The following is a 20,651-nucleotide window of genomic DNA, read 5'->3' on the forward strand; positions in this document are numbered from 1 at the left end:
CATAAATATCTGTTGAATAAGTGAATAAATGCTGATGTCACTAAAAAACAAAAATATTGCTGTGAAGGATGAATTAACAGCTAATGACTTAAATGAATGAGTAGAAGTGACTTGAAGATCAATGAATGACAGTGTTCTCCTTTAGGATTTTGATGGAATCTCGTCTCACATTTAGATCTTTCATCCATTTTGAGTTTATCTTTGTTTATGGTGAAAGAGAGTGGTCTAGTTTCATTCTTCTGCATGTGGATGTCCAATTTTCCCAGCACCATTTATTGAAGAGACTGTCTTCCAATGGATAGTCTTTCCTCCTTTATCGAATATTAGTTGACCATAAAGTTCAGGGTCCACTTCTAGGTTCTCTATTCTGTTCCATTGATCTATGTGTCTGTTTTTGTGCCAGTACCACACTGTCTTGATGACCACAGCTTTGTAGTACAACCTGAAATCTGGCATTGTGATGCCCCCAGCTATGGTTTTCTTTTTTAAAATTCCCCTGGCTATTCGGGGTCTTTTCTGATTCCACACAAATCTTAAAATAATTTGTTCTAACTCTCTGAAGAAAGTCCATGGTATTTTGATAGGGATTGCATTAAACGTGTAAATTGCCCTGGGTAACATTGACATTTTCACAATATTAATTCTACCAATCCATGAGCATGGAATATTTTTCCATCTCTTTGTGTCTTCCTCAATTTCTTTCAGAAGTGTTCTATAGTTTTTAGGGTATAGATCCTTTACCTCTTTGGTTAGGTTTATTCCTAGGTATCTTATGCTTTTGGGTGCAATTGTAAATGACCAAACTGTGGAAGGAGCCTCGGGGTCCATCGAAAGATGAATGGATAAAGAAGATGTGGTTTATGTATACAATGGAATATTACTCAGCCATTAGAAATGACAAATACCCACCATTTGCTTCAACATGGATGGAACTGGAGGGTATTATGCTGAGAGAAGTAAGTCAATCGGAGAAGGACAAACAGTATATGTTCTCATTCATTTGGGGAATATAAATAATAGTGAAAGGGAATATAAGGGAAGGGAGAAGAAATGTGTGGGAAATATCAGAAAGGGAGACAGAACATAAAGACTCCTAACTCTGGGAAACGAACTAGGGGTGGTGGAAGGGGAGGAGGGCGGGTGGTGGGGGTGAATGGGTGACGGGCACTGAGGGGGGCACTTGACGGGATGAGCACTGGGTGTTATTCTGTATGTTGGTAAATTGAACACCAATAAAAAATAAATTTATTAAAAAAACAATAAATAAAATAAAATAAAATAAAACAGAATGGCAAGACTGTTTTAAGCTATAGGAGCTCCTTTGCTTTTGGTGTGTGTGTGTAATGGATAATGGCCAGAAAACTGGATGATGAGCCAGTCCTGCTCCTAAGCCACAAAAGGTATGAGATAACAGATCTTCCACTTGCAAAGCTATAGAGAAAGTGAACTTGGAAAGAGTCCCAGCTAGATTTCTAGGCAAGATGGGAGAGTGAATATTCTGTGAAGGGCCCAGGGATCAAGAGGAGCTTGCTCATTACAGGAGGGGAGTTCCAGGGCATGATGGATAGCAATGGAGGGAGGACACATTGGTTGGAGTCCTAACAGAAGTGAATTCCACTCAGATGGTTCAACTTTGGAGACTTTAATAAAGGGAACCATTCGTCAAGATGTGGGCAGGGTTCAGGGAATAAGCAAGGAAATTTAAGGTACCCAGTGACTGGTAATCATGGCCAGTCATTACTACCCCTTGGTCTAAAGGGCCAAACAGAGGAAACAGTATTCAAAAGCCCACTAAGCACCAGACCATAGAGGAATAAATGCTTATGGAAAGTGGTCTAGGAGGAATACAACCACTGCCAGAACCACATCAGCAAGTCAGGGAGGCAGTGAGGAGGAGGATGGGAGATAAATGCTCCAGCACTCTCTCCACTTATCCTGTTTTTCTGCAATTGGGATCTCCCCTCCCAATTGTCGTACCCAGTTGAAAGTCAGAGAGATCCATCATGGAAGTTCGATTTCAGAAGAAACATGGGACAAAGAAGGGTAATACACACATTCAGGGTGGTGGTAATAGGTGGATATAAGCTAGCTAGTTGAGAGAAAAAAGGAGGACTTTATTAAAGAAGGGATGCATGGAAAAGACTGGAAATCAGGGTCTGGGTGTTAATGAAGGACTGAGTTAAAGTTGGATGGCAGATTATATGCTTGCAGTTTGTACTAAAGGTCCTAGAGAGGCTATAAAAGCATTCCTTTCCTTGCCTTAATGAAACCTGGCTCATTCTGAGAAGTTTGCATTTTTGTGATATGTTTACTGGGAGTTCATGCTTTTTGGGGTGCTCATTAGAAACATGTGCTATAGTGAAAGTTTTGGAGGTAAGACATGGTCATTTTCTGGCACTTATGGACAAGGACAAGAATGGACAAAGATGAGACTACACTGGTTAGAGAGAGATGTCTCCTATTCAAAAGTTCTGAAGAAACTCTAAGTTACTCTCCTACTTGGAAATAATCTGAACTCTTGGTCCAGCTAAGTGTAACCACATTATGAATGCTTTGCCATGTCACAGACTTTACTATGTTCTCAATCACAATGTCTCTTCCTATCTATGAACATCCTTTAAATCTTAAATAAATATTAAGTTAATATTGAGTATTGAATTAGTATTACCAGATTACCACTTATTTCATTAAACCTTTCTTGTTCATATTCCCAAGCAGTAATGGATCAAAAGTTGTTTTGCCTTCTGGTGCAGCCACTGTTGATAATAGTATGGAGATTCCCTAGAAAGTTAAAAATAGAACTACCCTATGACCCAGTAATCTTGCCACTGGGTATTTACCCCCAAAATGCAAAAACAGTAATTCAAAGAGATAAATGGATCCCTATGTTTATTGCAGCATTATTTGCAATAGGCAAAATATGGATTCAGCCCGAATGCTCATTGACAGATGAATAGGTAAAGAAGATGTGGTGTATATACACCATGCAATATTATTAAGCCATAAAAACAATGAAATCTTGCCATTTGCAATGACACGTGTGGAGCTAGAGAGTATAATGCTAAGTGAAAGTCAAAGAAAGAAAAACCATATGAGTTCATTCATAGGTGGAATTTAAGAAATAAAACAAATGAACAAAAGGAATGGAAAACAGAGAAAGAGAGACAAACCAAGAAAGAGACTCTTAACTATAGAGAACAAACATGATTACCAGAGAGAGGGGAGTGGGGCGTGGTGATATAGGTGATGAGGATTAAGGAATGCATTTGTCGTGATAAGCACTGGGTGATGTATGCCAGTGTTGGATCACTAAAATGCACACCTGAAACTAATATTACACTGAATGTTGACTATACTGGAATTTTAAAAAAGAGTTGACTTATGTTTATTAGGATCTCATCTTTAATAAAGTAAGTAGAAAATTAAGTTAAGCAGAGTATTTAAGTATATATCATAAGAAGAACACTCTGGAGATTGTAGAAGACCGTGTCCTGCTTTAGGAAATGATCTGCATATATGTATTTACAAAATGACCCTTTAGCCAAAATATTATGATTTTTGCAAGAAAAGAAATATCCAGGCAATTATGACAGTGGTATTATTGGGTTAAGAGAATAACATTTAGCACCATTCAGTGATAGGTTCCATTCCAAAGGTATGAACTGGAACTTAGAGTTTCCACTTCTAGAAAAATGAGAATAATAATATCTGTAATAGGATTATAGTTCCCCCTTCCTCTAAGCTGTGGTTCTTAACTGGGAACAGTACCCCCACCCCCACCCCAAAAGGCATTTGGAATGCAGAGGGTGTTTTTGTTTATCTCAGTGACAAGGGATGCTACTGGCATTAAGTATCTGGAGAGAGGATTGGCACCATCCTACAATGTGGGGAGAATTCTGATAAAGAAATATCTATCCCATCCCCAAAGCCTACCGTCTTCCCATCGTGAGATACTAAATGCCACAGATATTTTAAAAGAAGTTTTTTCTCACTCCTGGTTTTGCATTTTTCCATCTAATAGCTGCTTCTCCCATCTTGTGCTTTGCCCTGTCCTGTCACCCTCAGTCCTACTGTGGGTCACCAGTCATTTTGCTCATCATTGTAGTGCCTGTTGATGGTGTGGTGGGCAATGCATCATCCTTGCAACTGGAATATAATCCCCAATTCTTCCTATTGGAGTATAATCCCCAATTCTGCTGCTCCTTAGCTCTATACCCCTTAGAATGTGACCTAAGTAATCACTCTTTGAAGGAATAAGTTTGCTATCATCTTTTCTGCCTTGAGTTCTTTTAGGATTAAGGAATAATGTACACATGTTTAAAATAATTCCTGCCTCATAAAATACTTATAAAAATTAAAAGAGATAAGGTTAACAAAGAGCCTCATATAGAATACATCATATGACAGGCATTTGGTAAATGGCAGCAACTATTTTTCTTCTGCACAGTGAATATATATGATATTGTGAGACACTAGACAATTCATCCTCAGAATATCTAGCAGATCCCAGCAACAGTTTGCAAATTTTTGGCAGCAAGAGCAGGCAAATAAGTGAAATTTTATAATCTCGATAATGAAATCATTTGAGAGGCGAATGAAGGTTAACAGGGTGGGTTGGGGAAGAAATGTTATTCTATCTGAATGTGTTCACCTAATCATGCACATTTTAGGATAATACCAAGTTGTATTCTCCTGAATAGAGGATTTCATGCCCAATTTCCACCACTCGCTTTCAAGAGAATGGCCTCCTATGTAACAGCCCACTGTGCTGTCTGACCTGAACCCAGAGCTCTAAGGATGGAGCATGCAGCCTTTATTTTGATCTTCCTAGATTAGGCAAGCTTGCCACCCTCCAATGTTACTGGAGCGTATTTGAGTGTTGATTTCAACAAAGTACAACTCTTCTGAAATAATTGACTAACCCTAAAATGTTTAATCTCCAAGTTAGACTTTTGTAATTCTTGAAGCAGGAAATGGTTCTCTGCAAATATTTAGAAATGGTGTAGAAACACTGAAATTCACATCCATGGTGACCCTTAGGCGTGCAGGCTATGAGAGGTGTCATGCCTTCCTTAATAGAAGTATTTAATTCTTAAATATTTGTCATCAGTCAAAGCATGGAGGCTGACATAGAAGAGACGAGCTATTCCAGTCCAGCTTGAGAAGACCCTGGTTGACATCTGACCCCACAGTCCTATAAACAGCAGCAGAAATTCCCTTTCCACTTACACTGCATCTGCTGGGCAAGGTTTTAATAAAGCAGCAATTCACGGAAAGGTTTCCCCTTACTACAAATGTCAAAGTTCTCCTTGTTGAAGTTAACTGTTGGCAAAGTGTGCCTGGCCTCAGCTACGAACTTTGCCTTGTTGCCTCACCTTTCCTTGACAGAAATAGACTTCATAGCAAATTGTAGGATGTATCAAAGTTCTGTATTTATATGGAGATGATATGAAATGGAATGGAAATATATATGTGTGTGTGTGTGTGTGTGTGTATTTTAAGATTTATTTATTTTAAAGAGAGAGAGCACATGTGGGGGGAGGAGGGAGGGAGAGAGAAAGAAAGAATATCAAGCAGACCCCCCCCCGCCGAGTGTGGAGCCCATTGCAAGCTTAGGACCCTGAGATCATGACCTCAGCTGATATCAAGTGCCAGCCACTTAATTGTGCCACCCAGGTACCCTGGAAATATATATTGTATTTGTCATTGAAATTAATTTCATCATATAATAGTAAATTTTGTCTGAGAAGTTGTATTTGCATATATTTACCTGAGTAATATACATTACAAAATAGGTATACAAACATAAATATATGAAGAAAAACCATTTGACTTTGAATCAAGAAGGCAGGAATCTTGGATTTAAATTCCACCTTTGATTTCTCATTTGTTGGAAAATTTCAGATAAGTAATTTACGCCACAGATAACTTGTAGTTTTTTTCACTGTGTCATTGAGGATATAGATGGCAGGGCAGTTTATTAAGTTGGGGAGCTCTAGAGGAGGAAAGCAAGGACACAGAAGAGGAGGAATTCATTCTTGTAAGGAATGTAATTATCATAGTTATGCACTTACTGAGTTTGAGATCCCAACGGGATGTTTTTTGGTGAAGCTGAATATAGTTATGTGATGTTCAAAAAGGAAGTATAATTTGGGTATCATCAATATTTAGATAAGAGTTGAGGAACAGGTATGGATGCATTCACTGAGGGCTGGTTCCTACAGTGATAAGAAGAAAAAGACAAGAACCCAAAGAATGTCAACACTTAGGTGGTGGTTAAAGCAGAGAAAACCAGTGCAGAAGGATGACTAATAATACATGCCATTGGGCTGGCAAACAGAGAAAGGTGTATCAAGATAAATATTCTAAGGAGGAAGTAATTATGCTTGTCAAATGTACCTGAGGAGTGCAGTAAGGTAGGAACTGAAATCTGTTCATAGGATTCATTATTTACGAGTTCACTGGTAGCCATGGTGAGAAATTTCAGTTAGGGTAGAAACCAGGCTGGAGCAGGATGAGAAATGGAGTTATTTAGCCCAGACAAAAGAAGAATTATGGTTGTAAGCCTCCTATCTTCAAATATTTTAAGACTTCTTACAGAAAGTAGGAAAAAGTTCCCATTTATTTTTCCTTCACAGAGCAAAACAATGAATAATGCAAGGTCACCTTGTGTTATATTTTAGTAGGCATATCTAGCAATTAAAATGACTTGATTTAATAATTCCAACATTAGAAAGTGGTAAGACACATCACAGGAGTCATTTAGCAGTAGATAAAAACTACCACTGAAAAAGATTATAGAAATGGTTCATTTGCCATTTTACCTCTTGCATTCTATGAGTCTATTCTGAGACCATCTAGTGCAGGGGCTCATTGTCCTTGCAACCTTGGGTAGCTCACATACTTACCTATCTTTCCCAGGCCATAGAGGGTACTAAAGCCGGTTGTTGTCTCTTCCGGTAATGCCCACCATCAATGGGACAAAGTTCACTAGGAAGGCCTCATGGTGGGCCATTGAGGTTTCAAATCAGAGTTGAGAAAGCCCAGGGCTGTCTTTAAGTTTGCCCAGACTTACCGGGGGATCCTCCCGGCTTCTCTAACCTCATCTTGCTGGTCCTTTGGGAGAGGGCCCTCAGCATTTCTGTAATGTCTGTGTTGCTTCACTAATTGATTATAAGAAAAATAAACACTCTGTGGTGAAGGTCTGCCTCTTACTTGAGACCAGACTAGCTTCTGCGTTTTTGAGTGGGTATCTTAGAGGTGGTTCTTACAGAGATTTTCCAGGCCATGAAAACTCCTTTTGGTAGGCATCAAAGAGTCCAAACACTCCAATTCAAAGGGCAAAGGAAGCAGGAACTGGTGAAGAAAGAACATGGAGAGATGGCTAAAGTAAGAATTTCAGAGGCCACAATAGCAAAGCACTATGGGGCCCCATTCCCTTCCTCTCATACATAACCTATAGACAACTCAAAGACATATGATAATTTTTAAAACATCAAAGTTATCTTTCTCATGATAATGATTATGATACTTTTTAAACATTTTCAAAATCTTTAAGTGACGGTATTCACGCAATGTTTGCTTGTGACCAAAGCACTTAGCATAGAGTTGTATGTTTACAGACCAGAAACTAGAGGAGCAGTTGTGACAGTAAAGGATGATGTGTCTTCCACAATTAATCAGTAGATTGACAAATTAATCACTCATTATTTAGTAATTAAGCAATTATTATACACCAGTATTGGATGGAGGGAAGAGAGGTGAACAAGACAGTCAATATAACTTGCCTCTGAAGACCCTGACCCACTTTATCTTTATGTGACTTTATTTTTTTGTGTGTACAATAGACGAGAAAAGATCTCCACTTCTTTATGTCCTTGAGTTACTGTGTCAGATATTCTTCTGGAAGAAATAAAAATTACTGAATTTGAGATACAGCAATGATATTTCTGGTGGCTGTGTTAAATATAGTCAACTCATTGTTATGCAGGCAAATCTGACAAATAAGGAGTGACAGAAAGTGGCTTATTCAATATGGGAAAATCTTGATGTTCACCTGAGATAAATAATTTTCTATACATCTCGAGGTTTTCCAGTACTACCATAGAACATATTAGCAACCATGACATTTGGTAAGAAAATAAATTAAAAATAAATAAATAAATAAATATAAGAAAAATATATAACTATAGATATATTTACATGTTAATATATATGCACATGTATGTGTAAGTATGTGTACAGGAAGAAACCTTTTAAGAGAATAATAAATATAAACCAAACTGTGGAGATCAATCATTTCTCTTAATTCTTCTGCTATGGACTAATTCATATATTCAAGCCCTAATCCCCAATGTGGTGGTATTTGGAGGTGGGCCTTTAAGAGGTGATTAGGTCATGAGGGTGGAGGCCTTATAGGAAGAGACAAAAGAGATGATTTCTCTCTCTCTCTCTCTCTCTCTCTCTCATCCATGTGATGATACAGAAAGAAGGTGATTATCTGCAAACCAGGAAGAGAGCTATCAGACACTGAATTTCCTGGCACTCTGACCTCAGACTTTCTAGTCTCCAGTACTATGATCTATAGTAATTGCCATGGCAGCCCAAGATGACCCAAGATAGTAATTGGTACTGAGAATGGGGTGCTGCTGTAACAAACATCTAAAATTGTGGAAACAGCTTTGGGACTGGTTGAGAGGTAGCAGCTGGAAGGGTTTTGTGGAGCATGCTAGAGAAAGGCAGGTTGTCATAAAGGACTGTGAAAAGAGATTCCTACAGGAATTTAACAAGGAAAAAGGATAGCTTCAAGAAAGCTTTTGTCTCCTGAGAGAATGCACGGATGAGTATGAACCGAATGTTTATAGAAGTTCGGATGGTCAAGGCCATTCTGGTGAGTTCTTAGGATGGGAACGAGGAGCATATTACTGGACAATGAAACAAAAAAGAGATTCTTGTCATAAAGCAGCAAACAACTTGAGTGAATTGTTTGTGTTCTAGTATTTTATGAAAGGTAGATCTTGAGTCCAATAAAATTGGATAATTAACTGAAGAAATTTCCAAGAAAAAATTTGAAGAAGTAGCTAACGCTTTTAGGAGTCCTCTATCCTCATGACCTAATCATCTCCCAAGGTCCCATCTCTGAATAACCTTCACATTGGGCATTAGGGCTTCCACGTATGAATTTTTTAGGGGACACAAATATTAAGTCAACAGCATTCTGCCCGTGGTCCCCTAAAATTCATGTCATTCTTGTAGGAGAAGTACATTTCTTTTATCCCAACAGCCCCAAAGTCTTAACTCATTCTAGCATCAACTTTAAAGTCCAAAGTCTCGCCTAAATTCTAAGCATCATATAAATCAGATACGAGCAAGTCTCAAGGTAGGGTTAGTCCTGAGGTAAAATTCCTCTCCAACTATGAACCTGTGAAACCAAGTAAGTTATGTGTGTACAAAATACAGTGGTGGGACTGGTATAGGATAGACATCCTCAATTTCACTGTATCACATGTGTGTACAAGAAGCTTCAAGAACTGTGAGAAGTAAATTGTTGTTTAGGCTACCCAGTCTATGATAACTTATTATAGTAGGTAGAACTGACTAAGACAAGTCTGTAAAAACACTATGAACAAAATCTTGAATATGATAAAGAGCAGAAAATAAGCAGAGGACAAAAATAAATTCAATATGGCTGTAACAAAAACAAAGTATGGGTACCTCTGAACCTTCCCACATCTTCCTTACCATCATCCCACTGAGTTTTAAGTTGGATTTCTTTGAGTCCATCAGAGTATGGACAGGAAAGAATATATGATTTAAGAGATGTTTTAAAACTGCAGCTGAATAAATTTTAAAACAATTTTGATGTAATAAATTTTAATAAAAAGTTTAGTAACTGAAAACACGCATGCTGGCCATCATTTGGAAATTCATGCCTGACTTTCAGAAGACAGGGCAAAGAATAACACAAGGCAACTCAAGATGACAGAACCAAAAGGGATCCAACCTGACTGCATGAACATTGGTCAAATTCAATTTAATAGCCACATATTAGGAAATACTTAAGCTCTCTCTGTTCACTTCCCTTTTCTCTATGTCATGAAGCCTCAGCTGATAGCGTCATGGAGGTGCTGACAGGCACCCAACTGTGGTGTGATTAACTCAGTGTGCTGCTACAATTAGCCCATCAAAGTCGTCAGGACTCGCGTTTCTCCAGGGTCACAAGGCAAAAATGAGCTGGCCTGTCAGTCCTCATCTGGCTGGAGTCCAGTGCTGGTGTGGAGGATGTCACAAAGCAAATGGTCACTGTGTCTTTAAGCAATGAGAGCAAACAGGTCTCTGCTTGTGAAACTGAGTGCATATTACCCTAAGCTGTCCAGTACTTGACTTGGAGCAAGGCTCCCTTTCCTGTGTACATTCATTTCATTTTATGGCCATGTAAAAGCAACTCCGTGGCGCTGGCTGCAATGTGAAAATCAACAACAACACTATAGAACAACCCACAACCGAAAGCAACCAAAAAAGAAAACATCAGGAGAAAAATATGGAACCAGATGCCTCCATCGCCTCAGCAAGCAATGGCCATGTCAAAAGTGAGAATAATTGATTTTGACAGAGAGGAAAGTAGTAATTGGAATGAAACTTGTTTGAATAACAGCTTAAATGTTTCTTTCCCTGCTTTCCAGATTACATGCACTGTAAAGCCAGATTGCTTTCTCCTGGCTAGTTCACAGAGGACATTCTGTGTCCAAGGGGCTTGTGAAAGAAGAGAGAAAAAAAATCCCAATCTTGTGAATTTGCCTCTCCCTGGATGACTGTTGGGCCTGCATTCCAGGCTCACAGAGACAATTTATTAATGCTTAATCCCCAGTCTTGCCTGCTGTGAGCATCCCTTTATAGACCATTGTTAAGCTATCCAGAGGCTGGATGGTGTCTGGGTGAGGGCGCCTCAGCCACTCAGCTGGCTAACAAAACTGAAATTAAAACTTTCCTCCAATCTTGTTCCTTTCACTACTTTCTAATTATACGAGTACAATGGACTGAGTGCTGTATCCCCCTTAAATTCGTATGTTGAAATTCTAACCCCCAATATGATGGCATTAGGACCAGGGCCAATTTAAACTTATGGAAAGCAATTAGGTCATAAGAGTGGAGTCCTCATGAATAAAGTTAGTGTCCTTGCAAGAGAGACCACAGAGAGTTCCCTCACCCCTTCCACATTGTGAGTACATAGAGAAAAGACTGCTATGAGGAAGTGGGCTCTCACCAGACAGCAAATCTGTCAGCGAGTTGATCTTAGACTTCTCAACCTCCAGAAATGTGGAAAAAAAAAAAATCCTGTTGCTTACAAGCCACCCAGTTGATTACATTTTCTCATAGCAGCAAGATTGAGCTAACACAGTGGCTAGAAATCCTGATTCTAGTTCAGCCCCTTTAGCTCTTCATGAGCTAGTCTTGCTGCCAGCTTCCCCACTCCACATCCCTACCATGCCAAATATTCCTAGGTCTCACATGGTCTGGTCATTTCCTGTTTCTTTTGGTCCAACTGTGTAGACATTTGACCTATTCTTTGAATCTTCCAAGTCTGTTCTTGTCTCTGAGCATTTGCTCTCATTACCCCATTTTCCTGGAGTGATCTTCATCACATGGCTGAATCCCTCCTAATATTTGAGTTCAACTGTCATGACCAAAAGACACTTACTTTGATCCCCTCCCCTAATAAAATAGGTCTCCTGGCTATACCATTAGCCCATTTTATTTTCTAGGTACTCGTGTTGGTTTCTAGTAATATATTTATCATTTATTTGTTTATTGTCTGTGCTCCCCCTCTCTCATAACCACAGTGGAGTCTTCACAAGATCAGAGACATTCTCTGTGATGAACTCTTATATCCCTATCTAGGGCAGGAGCTCAACAGACACATATAAATGGTTCTCATCATACCGTGTGTTTGGCCATGCTTCCTTTCCTTTGGCTACTTAGTCAACATTCTCTTTCTATATAGTCAACTTGCTCAGTGAGCCCTTGCTTCTGCTTCAAAGATTTGGTTCATATGTTCTGTCTCTGTGGAGCCTTCCTCCATGTCCTGGGGCATAACAAGGCATTCCTTCAGCATTTGCCTGGTTTCTGGTATGTTCATCCTTTATGGCAACAACCATGTTGTATTCCAGTTGTGTGTTTATGGATATAGCTGACCTGAAAATGTAAGATAGTTGAACTTAAGAGGTTATGTCTATATCTATGAATCAATAAGTCTAGGTCAATGAAAGCACCTAGTAGGTGATTTAAAGTGTTGAGTAAATCAGTAGTCATTGCCTTGGCTGAATAGGCTTCAAAAATATGGCATCTTTTCAAGGCTCTGCTGTTGTTATTCTTAGGCTCTATGTTTAATGCTTTTTTCTCACACAAATTCTTTCAGATATACCTCCATCATTTACAGCACCAGTGTCCTTTGGAGGAACGTATCCCTGGTCAATGAGAATAGCTTTCTAACTCATTTCCCTGTTTCTAGCTTCTTCCCTCCAACCTAAAAGAAGGAAAAGCCTTAATATTTTCCTATCACTGATCTCCTTTAATTTCCAGATAATGGAGGGGAAATCATTGATCTTATTGGTCAAATTAGCAAAAAAAATTTTTGGATTCCTCTCATACTCCCAAATTCCACTGCCCCTCTCTGTCTCACTCTCTCACTTTCTCTGCTTCTCCAAAACCAAGGAAATGGACTCTGGAACTTCCACAAATTCTTCTCTCTTTGCTGTCAGTCAAAGGTGGTAAGATCCCAAGGCTTAGATCTCCCAGGGGCTGGGTGATCAGAGATCTGCCTTCAACCTTGTGCTTTAGCCACAGGCTCCTAAGGACCCTTCAACAGGGCTCCTTAAATAGTTGTCAGTTTGTCAGTTACTGACTTTCCTATTAATAAGTAGCAGCTTGACATCAATTCTGCTTTGGGCCCTTATGTGTATAATAACTGACTTTTGTATGTCTCCTCTATGTATTCTTGAAGGGAAGACCCTTTCGTATATTTATTTTTATTCCTAGCAGATTACAACCTAATCCATCAACATGTTTATTGAATTTGATCAAGCAAGAAAATCCAAGTTACTCTCTCCCTTTCTATGAGTACAGTGATGAGCATCTACTAGATGTTTAATAAGCATCTATTGAGTGAATGGATGAATTATTCAATATTGTCTCCTCTTTTTGAGTTGCTAACTCGACTCCACCTCCATCTCTGCTCCAGGGATCTAAAGAACTATGATCTCTGCTGGTATACTCTTTAGACTCTGTAAGATAGCCCCAAAGGCTTGGCTGTGAGTACTAAGAATCCACTTGGATCTTATTTCATTGAGACCCTATAGTACCTTCAATCTGCTCATTTGAAATTAAAGACATCTACCTCCAAATATAGTAGAGAAAATTTGGGTACAGTTTTTTGAGTTTATGTTATAATCAAAAGAAATAGGATTTTAAACTTTGGCCTTTAAACAAGAGTGGATTTTTGTTGGCTAAGAATTATGAAATGCTTGTTACTAGGAACTTGGATGAGGCAAAAATAACTTCTGACATATCCAAGACATCCCATCCAACAGCAGGGATATTAGAGATGATGATCAGTTTCCACACTGACTGACATCTTGCCCTGGCATGTCATGGTAATGTCCAGAAGATGTCCTTCTTGCCTTTTAAAATGCCTTGAAAAAAAAAAAATAAAAAAAATAAAATGCCTTGATAAGAAATAAAAATGCAGGATAATTGAAATGCTTTTTCTACATAAGCAATCTTGCTAGGCCTTTAAAAGTTAGTTCAAATTATGTTTTAAGATACTATCTAATCCCTTCAAAGTGCTCACAGACCTAGCATATCAGAACTAAAAGGAAAGCAAAATCAACTTTGGTTTGGATTCTTCAGTGTTTCAAGTATTTTTACATTTATTATCCTACTATGTCCTCATAGCCACATTGTGATTTCAGTACATTACCCACATTTTTACAAAAGAGTAAATAAAATCTCCTAGGAGTTAAGGGACCTGACATCACATAGCTAGACAGTGATAAAATCAGGACTTGGATTCAGACAATTCTGCTGCAACCTAGGCCATCAACATGTTTATTGAATTTGATCAAGCAAGAAAATCCAAGTTACTTTCTCCCTTTCTATGAGTACAGTGATAAGCATCTACTAGATGTTTAATAAGCATCTATTGAGTGAATGGGTGAATTATTCAATATCGTCTCCTCTTTTTGAGTTGCTAACTTGACTCCACCTCCATCTCTGCTTCTTCAGTGCCCTTATAACTGTAATACATTGTTACAGGATTATTAGAGATAATCCTAATTCTCTGTTTTGCAGATGAAAAATTATGTCTAGGAATGATAGATGCCTTCCTAATGACTTTACAGGTAGCAGTGAGATCCCTATAGAAATTTGGGTTGCTAGCTGCAAAGAACACTTTAGTTCCTGCTAACAAAATACTTGGTTATGGGCTTTATCATGCCTCTGAAAATGCAAAATTTTAAAAGAAAACAAAACAAAAAAAAAAAAAAGGAAAGAAGCTCAAAACTGTGACTCACTTGTCTTGGGATGCAAACACAATATTTCCTGAATCTATGGGACAGATAATAATATGATGTGTTTTTGTTACCTGGCACATAAAAAGTAACAGAGATTCCACACGCTGTTATGAATGTCATACACTTACTGTATTCTTTTTTCTTTTTTAAAAGATTTACTTATTTATTTATTTATCTATTGAGAGTGTGCAGGAAATGGGGGAGGGGTAGAAGGAGAGAAAGAGACTCTCAAGCGGACTCCATGCTGAGTGTGGAGCCCAACCTGGGGTTTGATCATACAACCCTATCATGACCTGAGCCAGAATCAAGAGTTGGATGTTTAACTGACTGAGCTATCCAGGCACCCCACACTATGTACTTTTAATAGGCCTGCCATAATAAGGTATTACAAACTAGGTGGCCCAAATAACAAAAATTTATTTTCTCACAATTCTGGAGACTAGAAGTCCAAGATGTTGGCATCTTTCCTTTGTTCTGAGGGCCATGAGGAAGGATCTGTTTCAATACTCTTTCCTTGGCTTGTTTACAGCTGTGTTCTCTCTCTGTGTGTCTTTATATCATTTTCTCTCTGTTGCATCTGTGTCTCTATTTCCTTTTCTTATAAGGACATTGGCCGTATTGGATCAGGGCCCATTCTAATGATCTCATTTTAATTTAATTATCTCTTTAAAGACCTTCCTTAAATATAGTTTCATTCTGAGGCCTTGGGGTAAAAACTTGAATATATGAATTTATGCACACTCCATAAGGCACACACACATGCACACACACAGTTAACCCTCAGTAGGGAGATGTTTCTATTATTTAGGAAGTATAAATTTGATTTTCCTGAGCACAATATATACTTCTGGTGATCTTTGAACTCCTTCTTTAAGAGTTCTTTTGTGAGCCAAGACTGCAAGGAAATGTAGAAGTAGAAGGAAAGAAAAAATGTTCCAGAAACTGTAGGCTCTTTTTTATACTTGCCAGACTGCCAGGAAGAGACCAGGGCATGGAATCCTAAGGCCCAGGCTTGTGTCAGGATCCATCAGTTACCAGCTGAGATGCCGACTGCCATGTAAGCTTGTCCTGTTTTCTTTCATCTGTGAAATAATAATCCGGACATCACATGGTTTTGTGAGGATTAAATGAGATAATGAGTATAAAAGCACTTTGTACATTCTAGAGAAGAGTTGGGATTTTGTTTTTAACAGACACCTTTCCTAGCAATCTCAGAGCAGAAACCTAATATTTGAAAGAGATGAAAATGAAACCACTTAGCTTGAAGAGGGAATGTGGAGTAGGACAGAACTGGTGCTAAAATCATTCACCAAGCTCCATCCTCCACTAACTGAAGTCCTATCAATTCTTGGGGCTATTACTGAGAATATTTTAAAAATCTCTACCCTTAGGACCTATACAAAAGTTAGTTACTACTTTATATATATATTTTTTTTATCATTTCATCAGTCCTGTGAGGTGGAATGACAGATTGTTTTCAGTTTTTAAAAGTGAGGAAGCTAAAACCCAGTGAGCTTAAGTAACTGCCTGATCTCCTTGAGCCCTGTATTTCTCAAATGAGCTATAGTAAAAGATTTATATTTAAAAATTTTCAATTTGCCATGGACTGATGCTTTTGTAAAATGAAATAAACATGAATTATGAGGAAAAATACAATCAAAAAGCTTATAAAATACAAGCTTGATTTTTTTTATTAGCTTCGATAGACATAAAGAAATTCTGCTGAATGTTATAAAAGTTTCTGTAGTCTACTCTCATTGCATTTGGATGAAAGCATCGGTGGCCTACACTTTGAGTAGTGCTGTTGTAAACAGTGTTGATGGACAGTGCTAAAGAACATATTCTGTGACCCAGGGTTAGTGTTGCTTCTCCTTTATATCACTGCTTTTTAGATCTAATATCCCTAACTCCAATTTCCTTATCTATAAAATGCACATATTAACCCAGAATCCTCATAGGATTCTTACAACATTCAGAAGACACCAAATAGACATCTGAAAGCTGGAAGGAACAAGCACTAATAATTTTAGCACAGAAATATTTAAATAAGATATAACAGTCATACTAAAAAACACTTAGACTTTATACACTGCACTATCCTGGTGAAGTATCCCAAACAAGCTAGTTGCAAAACTCACCCTCAGGGAGAAATCCAATGACTGCCTCTATGTTGAGTTTTATGTTGTATCCAGGGTGACTTATGGCCAGATTGTCCAGGGAAATCCTGATATATACTCATTATAAATAGTGCATTTTCCCCTCTAAAAATTGGCTTAAATTGTACAAAGCAGATTAATCAGGAGAAAGGGTGGGCAAATGGGTAAGAATTCAAAAGGGTGAGGAGGTGGGATCTCAGAGATCTTGTGATGGGTGAACTAGCTTCAGTCAGATCAGAAAGCTGCACTTGATGCTTTTGTCTGTTTCTTTACATTTCATATCCCCTAAGTTTTCAAGGAAATCCCATCTGTCTCAGCTGTAGACACTCAAAATATATTTGAGTCATTTCAGCTTGAGACAACAGTCAAAAAGGAGCACTGCTATGTACTCAGAAGACCAGCTAGGTCATGTCATGTAGAAGGTATTCAGAGAGAGAGAGAGAGAGAGAGAGAGAGAGAGAGAGAGAAACTGGAAAAAGTGAGCCTGAGTGGGGCTGAGTCAGAGCCTCACCAACCAGTGGGTTTTGGCACTTGCTGTCTCTTGCCTAATGATGCAATGACATTTTTGCTATCTCTTGACTCCTATTTTTCTGCCTTTGAATCCCTAGTTACAGATTATCAGAGAGATCTATCTGGTCATGTTAATCTTCTACTTAAAGCCCATCAATGGCGACCAGTTTTTCATAAGAACTATCCAACATTTTAACATGCCAAGGCCATCCCAAACTTGGTCATTTCCTTTGTTTCGAACCTTAAGTGTTCTTTTACTGATTTTTCTCTCTGTGTTCTATCAAGATGAACTATACAAAATCTCCATGTCAATATTATCAAAAGCAGTCAAGTATCAGCATCTGATACAGTTCAACCTATTAGAGAGACAAAAGGGCTTGCATTTTTCCAAAAGGACCACTGCTCTGTCACATACCCTATATCTGTACATACGGTTTCTTCAGTGTTCATTCACCCCACAGATATGTATTAAGTACCTAGAATGTGCCAGAATCTCTTCCAAGTGTTGAGGAGGCAGAGGTGTATAACTTACAGAGTCCCTGCCTCTTTGCATTGTACTGAGGGAGGTAGCCAATGGACACATGAGTATAAACAGTAAAATCAAATGAGCGATAAAAGCTACTAGGAGAAACAAGCAGGTTGGAGAATGGAGCATGGTAGTAGAAAGAGCGCAAATTATAGTTCTATAGTCCTTTCCTCCTTGTTCCCATTCCCTAGTTTTGTTAATTCCTAAAACAGCCTGCTAAAGCATCACCTCTTTCATGTGGTGGACACTCCCCACTCCACAACAGGGTTTATTAATCCCACATACTGGATAATTAGTCTTCTAGAGGCTGATGTCATGATGTCCTCTAGCCCTTAATGTGGTACAATTGAAAGAACATAGATTCAAATTCAGACCTATGTTGAGTCCAGGACTCTCCTTTTATTGGAGCCTTGGTTTGCTCCACTGCACAATTAAAATACGAATACTCTTTTAGCTTCATGAAGTTTCTGTGATTCTCAAATGTGAAAGCACTTTGAGAATTACAAATTACATTGCTAATTTTAAAGTGCTGTACAGATGTAACTGAGTATTATTGCCATGTCGCTACATGATCAACCAATGATATTTTGAAGACCGGGAGATCATCCCAATAGCTTCCCAATCATAAAAATAACTTTTAACTAAATGAGGCCATCATTCAAAAAGAATTTATTGCATAAGCTATGTGGCAGATATTGTTCTAGGTGATGGGCACACAATCACTGTTTTTTTTTTTTTTCATAGAACTCACTTATATTTTGGGGAAAATAATCTAAAATAATGCAGACTATTATAGTAGGTATTGCTAAATACCATGGCATGATAATTTCTAAACTCAATTTGGCTTTCCCTAAGCCTTTCTCTTACATTAGCAATAGTATGTAAGGTTTTCCACCAATTAAATCTATCTGAAATCACCAAGTATTAAATTATATGGCCTCAGGAGATATAAACATAAGTAGTTTAATACAAAAAAAAAAAAAAAAAGCATGGTAAAAAATAACAAAGAATGATCCCCAGGAGAAGTGTCAACTTTTCCACAAGGTTAATTAATCACTGCAAATGAGTGTAACTGAAACAGGCTACAGATTGATGTTGACTGCAAAGTTACAACTTTGAAAATCCCAAGCAAATAACAATTTAGCGGTCATAATCACAACACACTCATAATCAGTAAATCTTTAAGAGTACATATGAATTGAAGTAAAGGAAAGCAAAATAAACATCTAATTTATGTGTTGAAAATCTTTGTTATTTGAATGTATTACTCCACATTGAATCAGGTTTGTACAATTAAATAACATATTTCATAATACTTTCAACATGGACATTTTTATTTTCTGTTCCAGAGAAGTTATAGGAAAATGTATATCAAATTTTGTGGCCCAAACTCCAGCTTAATTTTTAAATTGTGCACAAAGACTCACTCTGAGAGATTAGTTCTTTTACCTTAAAATAGTAAGGTAATAAAAATTATCATTGAAATGGAAATGCTGTGCATATGGACTACTGTTGGTAATATCCCCCAGTGCTGACACATTTTTTTCAATAGTACAACTTAATCAAATATTAATAAAACTTACCCATTAACCTTTGTAAGCAACAGGCTTTGACAAGGGATGGACATTCCATTGGGAGTCTATCCTCTATGAAAAGCCCATTTAAAAAGTGAGATATTTCTTTTTGGATGCCATGTGAAGAAGTCAATGTAGTCAATCTGTATTATTAAGGATCTGATTCTGCATGGTCTAGTGAAAAGAATTAGAGATTGAAAATTAGAAGAGGGGTTGAGAGTCCCTTACATGTCACATTCAGTACCTGTAAAATGCAGATGCTGAGAAGATGATTAGAGTCATTTATGCTTTTTCTATTACAGTTAGGCTCGCTTATTCTTAAACAAAATACTGTTGCCACCAAAAGATACATTTGACACCCCTATCATATGCTGGATCTTGTGACAGGAATGCAAAGATAAATAAAATGTGTAGTGACTGAACTCAACAAGGTTATTTGAACTCAACAAGGTTAAAGGCAGGTAGAAAGGTGGATGAAGAGAATCAAGGCAGACTTGGATAACAGGTACATTGGAGGTTCTAAAGAAGCCCATAGAAGCACACTTAAAAATCAAATTTAGGAGTGAAGGCATCAAGGAAGTTCCCATAAAGGAAGTGATCATGCTTCTCCATGGGTTTTAGACTTTCTCTGAATACCAGTCAGTCTACTTGGCATCTGTACTTCATTAACTCATGGGCCGTTCAAACTTAACAAAACTACAAGAGACCCTCCCTTCTCATGTAATCCATCCTTCAGTCTTCTCCATGATAGTAAATAAAACCTACATGTTTCTATCTACCACTGCTGAGAAAAAAAAATTAGGTGTCATTTTTCCCCTTCTTTTCCTTCTATTTTCCATTCGATTCAATGGCATAGAGTAGCTCTAAAAATAATTTGAATTTGATCACTCCTTAGCATCTCCCAAGCTCCAGCCTCAGAGCAAGCCACCTTTCTCTCTCCCAGCCAACTTCAGGGACCTGCAACCAGTCTCCCTACTTCTACTCTCCACATAACTAATAGAATGCTCTTTATAAAGGATACATCAGATTACCTTGTTCTTCTGCTTACAACTCCAAATGGCTCCTTTTCACTTAAGCAAAAGAAACCATTTATAATCCAAAGCAAGCCCCTCCATAGCTCTTCCAGGAAGACTTCTCTGAATGTCATCAAGAGATCTGGGTTGGGTGCCCACTCCCACCAATTACCTGCTCCCACAATGTTGTATGCACACCACACTCACTGCACTTTCCACACTGCACTGCACTTATCTGTGTAAATTCCTAACAGGTTGTAAGCTCCTTGCACATCTAATACACAGGGAAATTCACGAGGGTAGAT

This window comes from Canis lupus, chromosome 3 (assembly GCF_003254725.2).
Source record: "Canis lupus dingo isolate Sandy chromosome 3, ASM325472v2, whole genome shotgun sequence".
Lineage (NCBI taxonomy): Eukaryota > Metazoa > Chordata > Mammalia > Carnivora > Canidae > Canis > Canis lupus.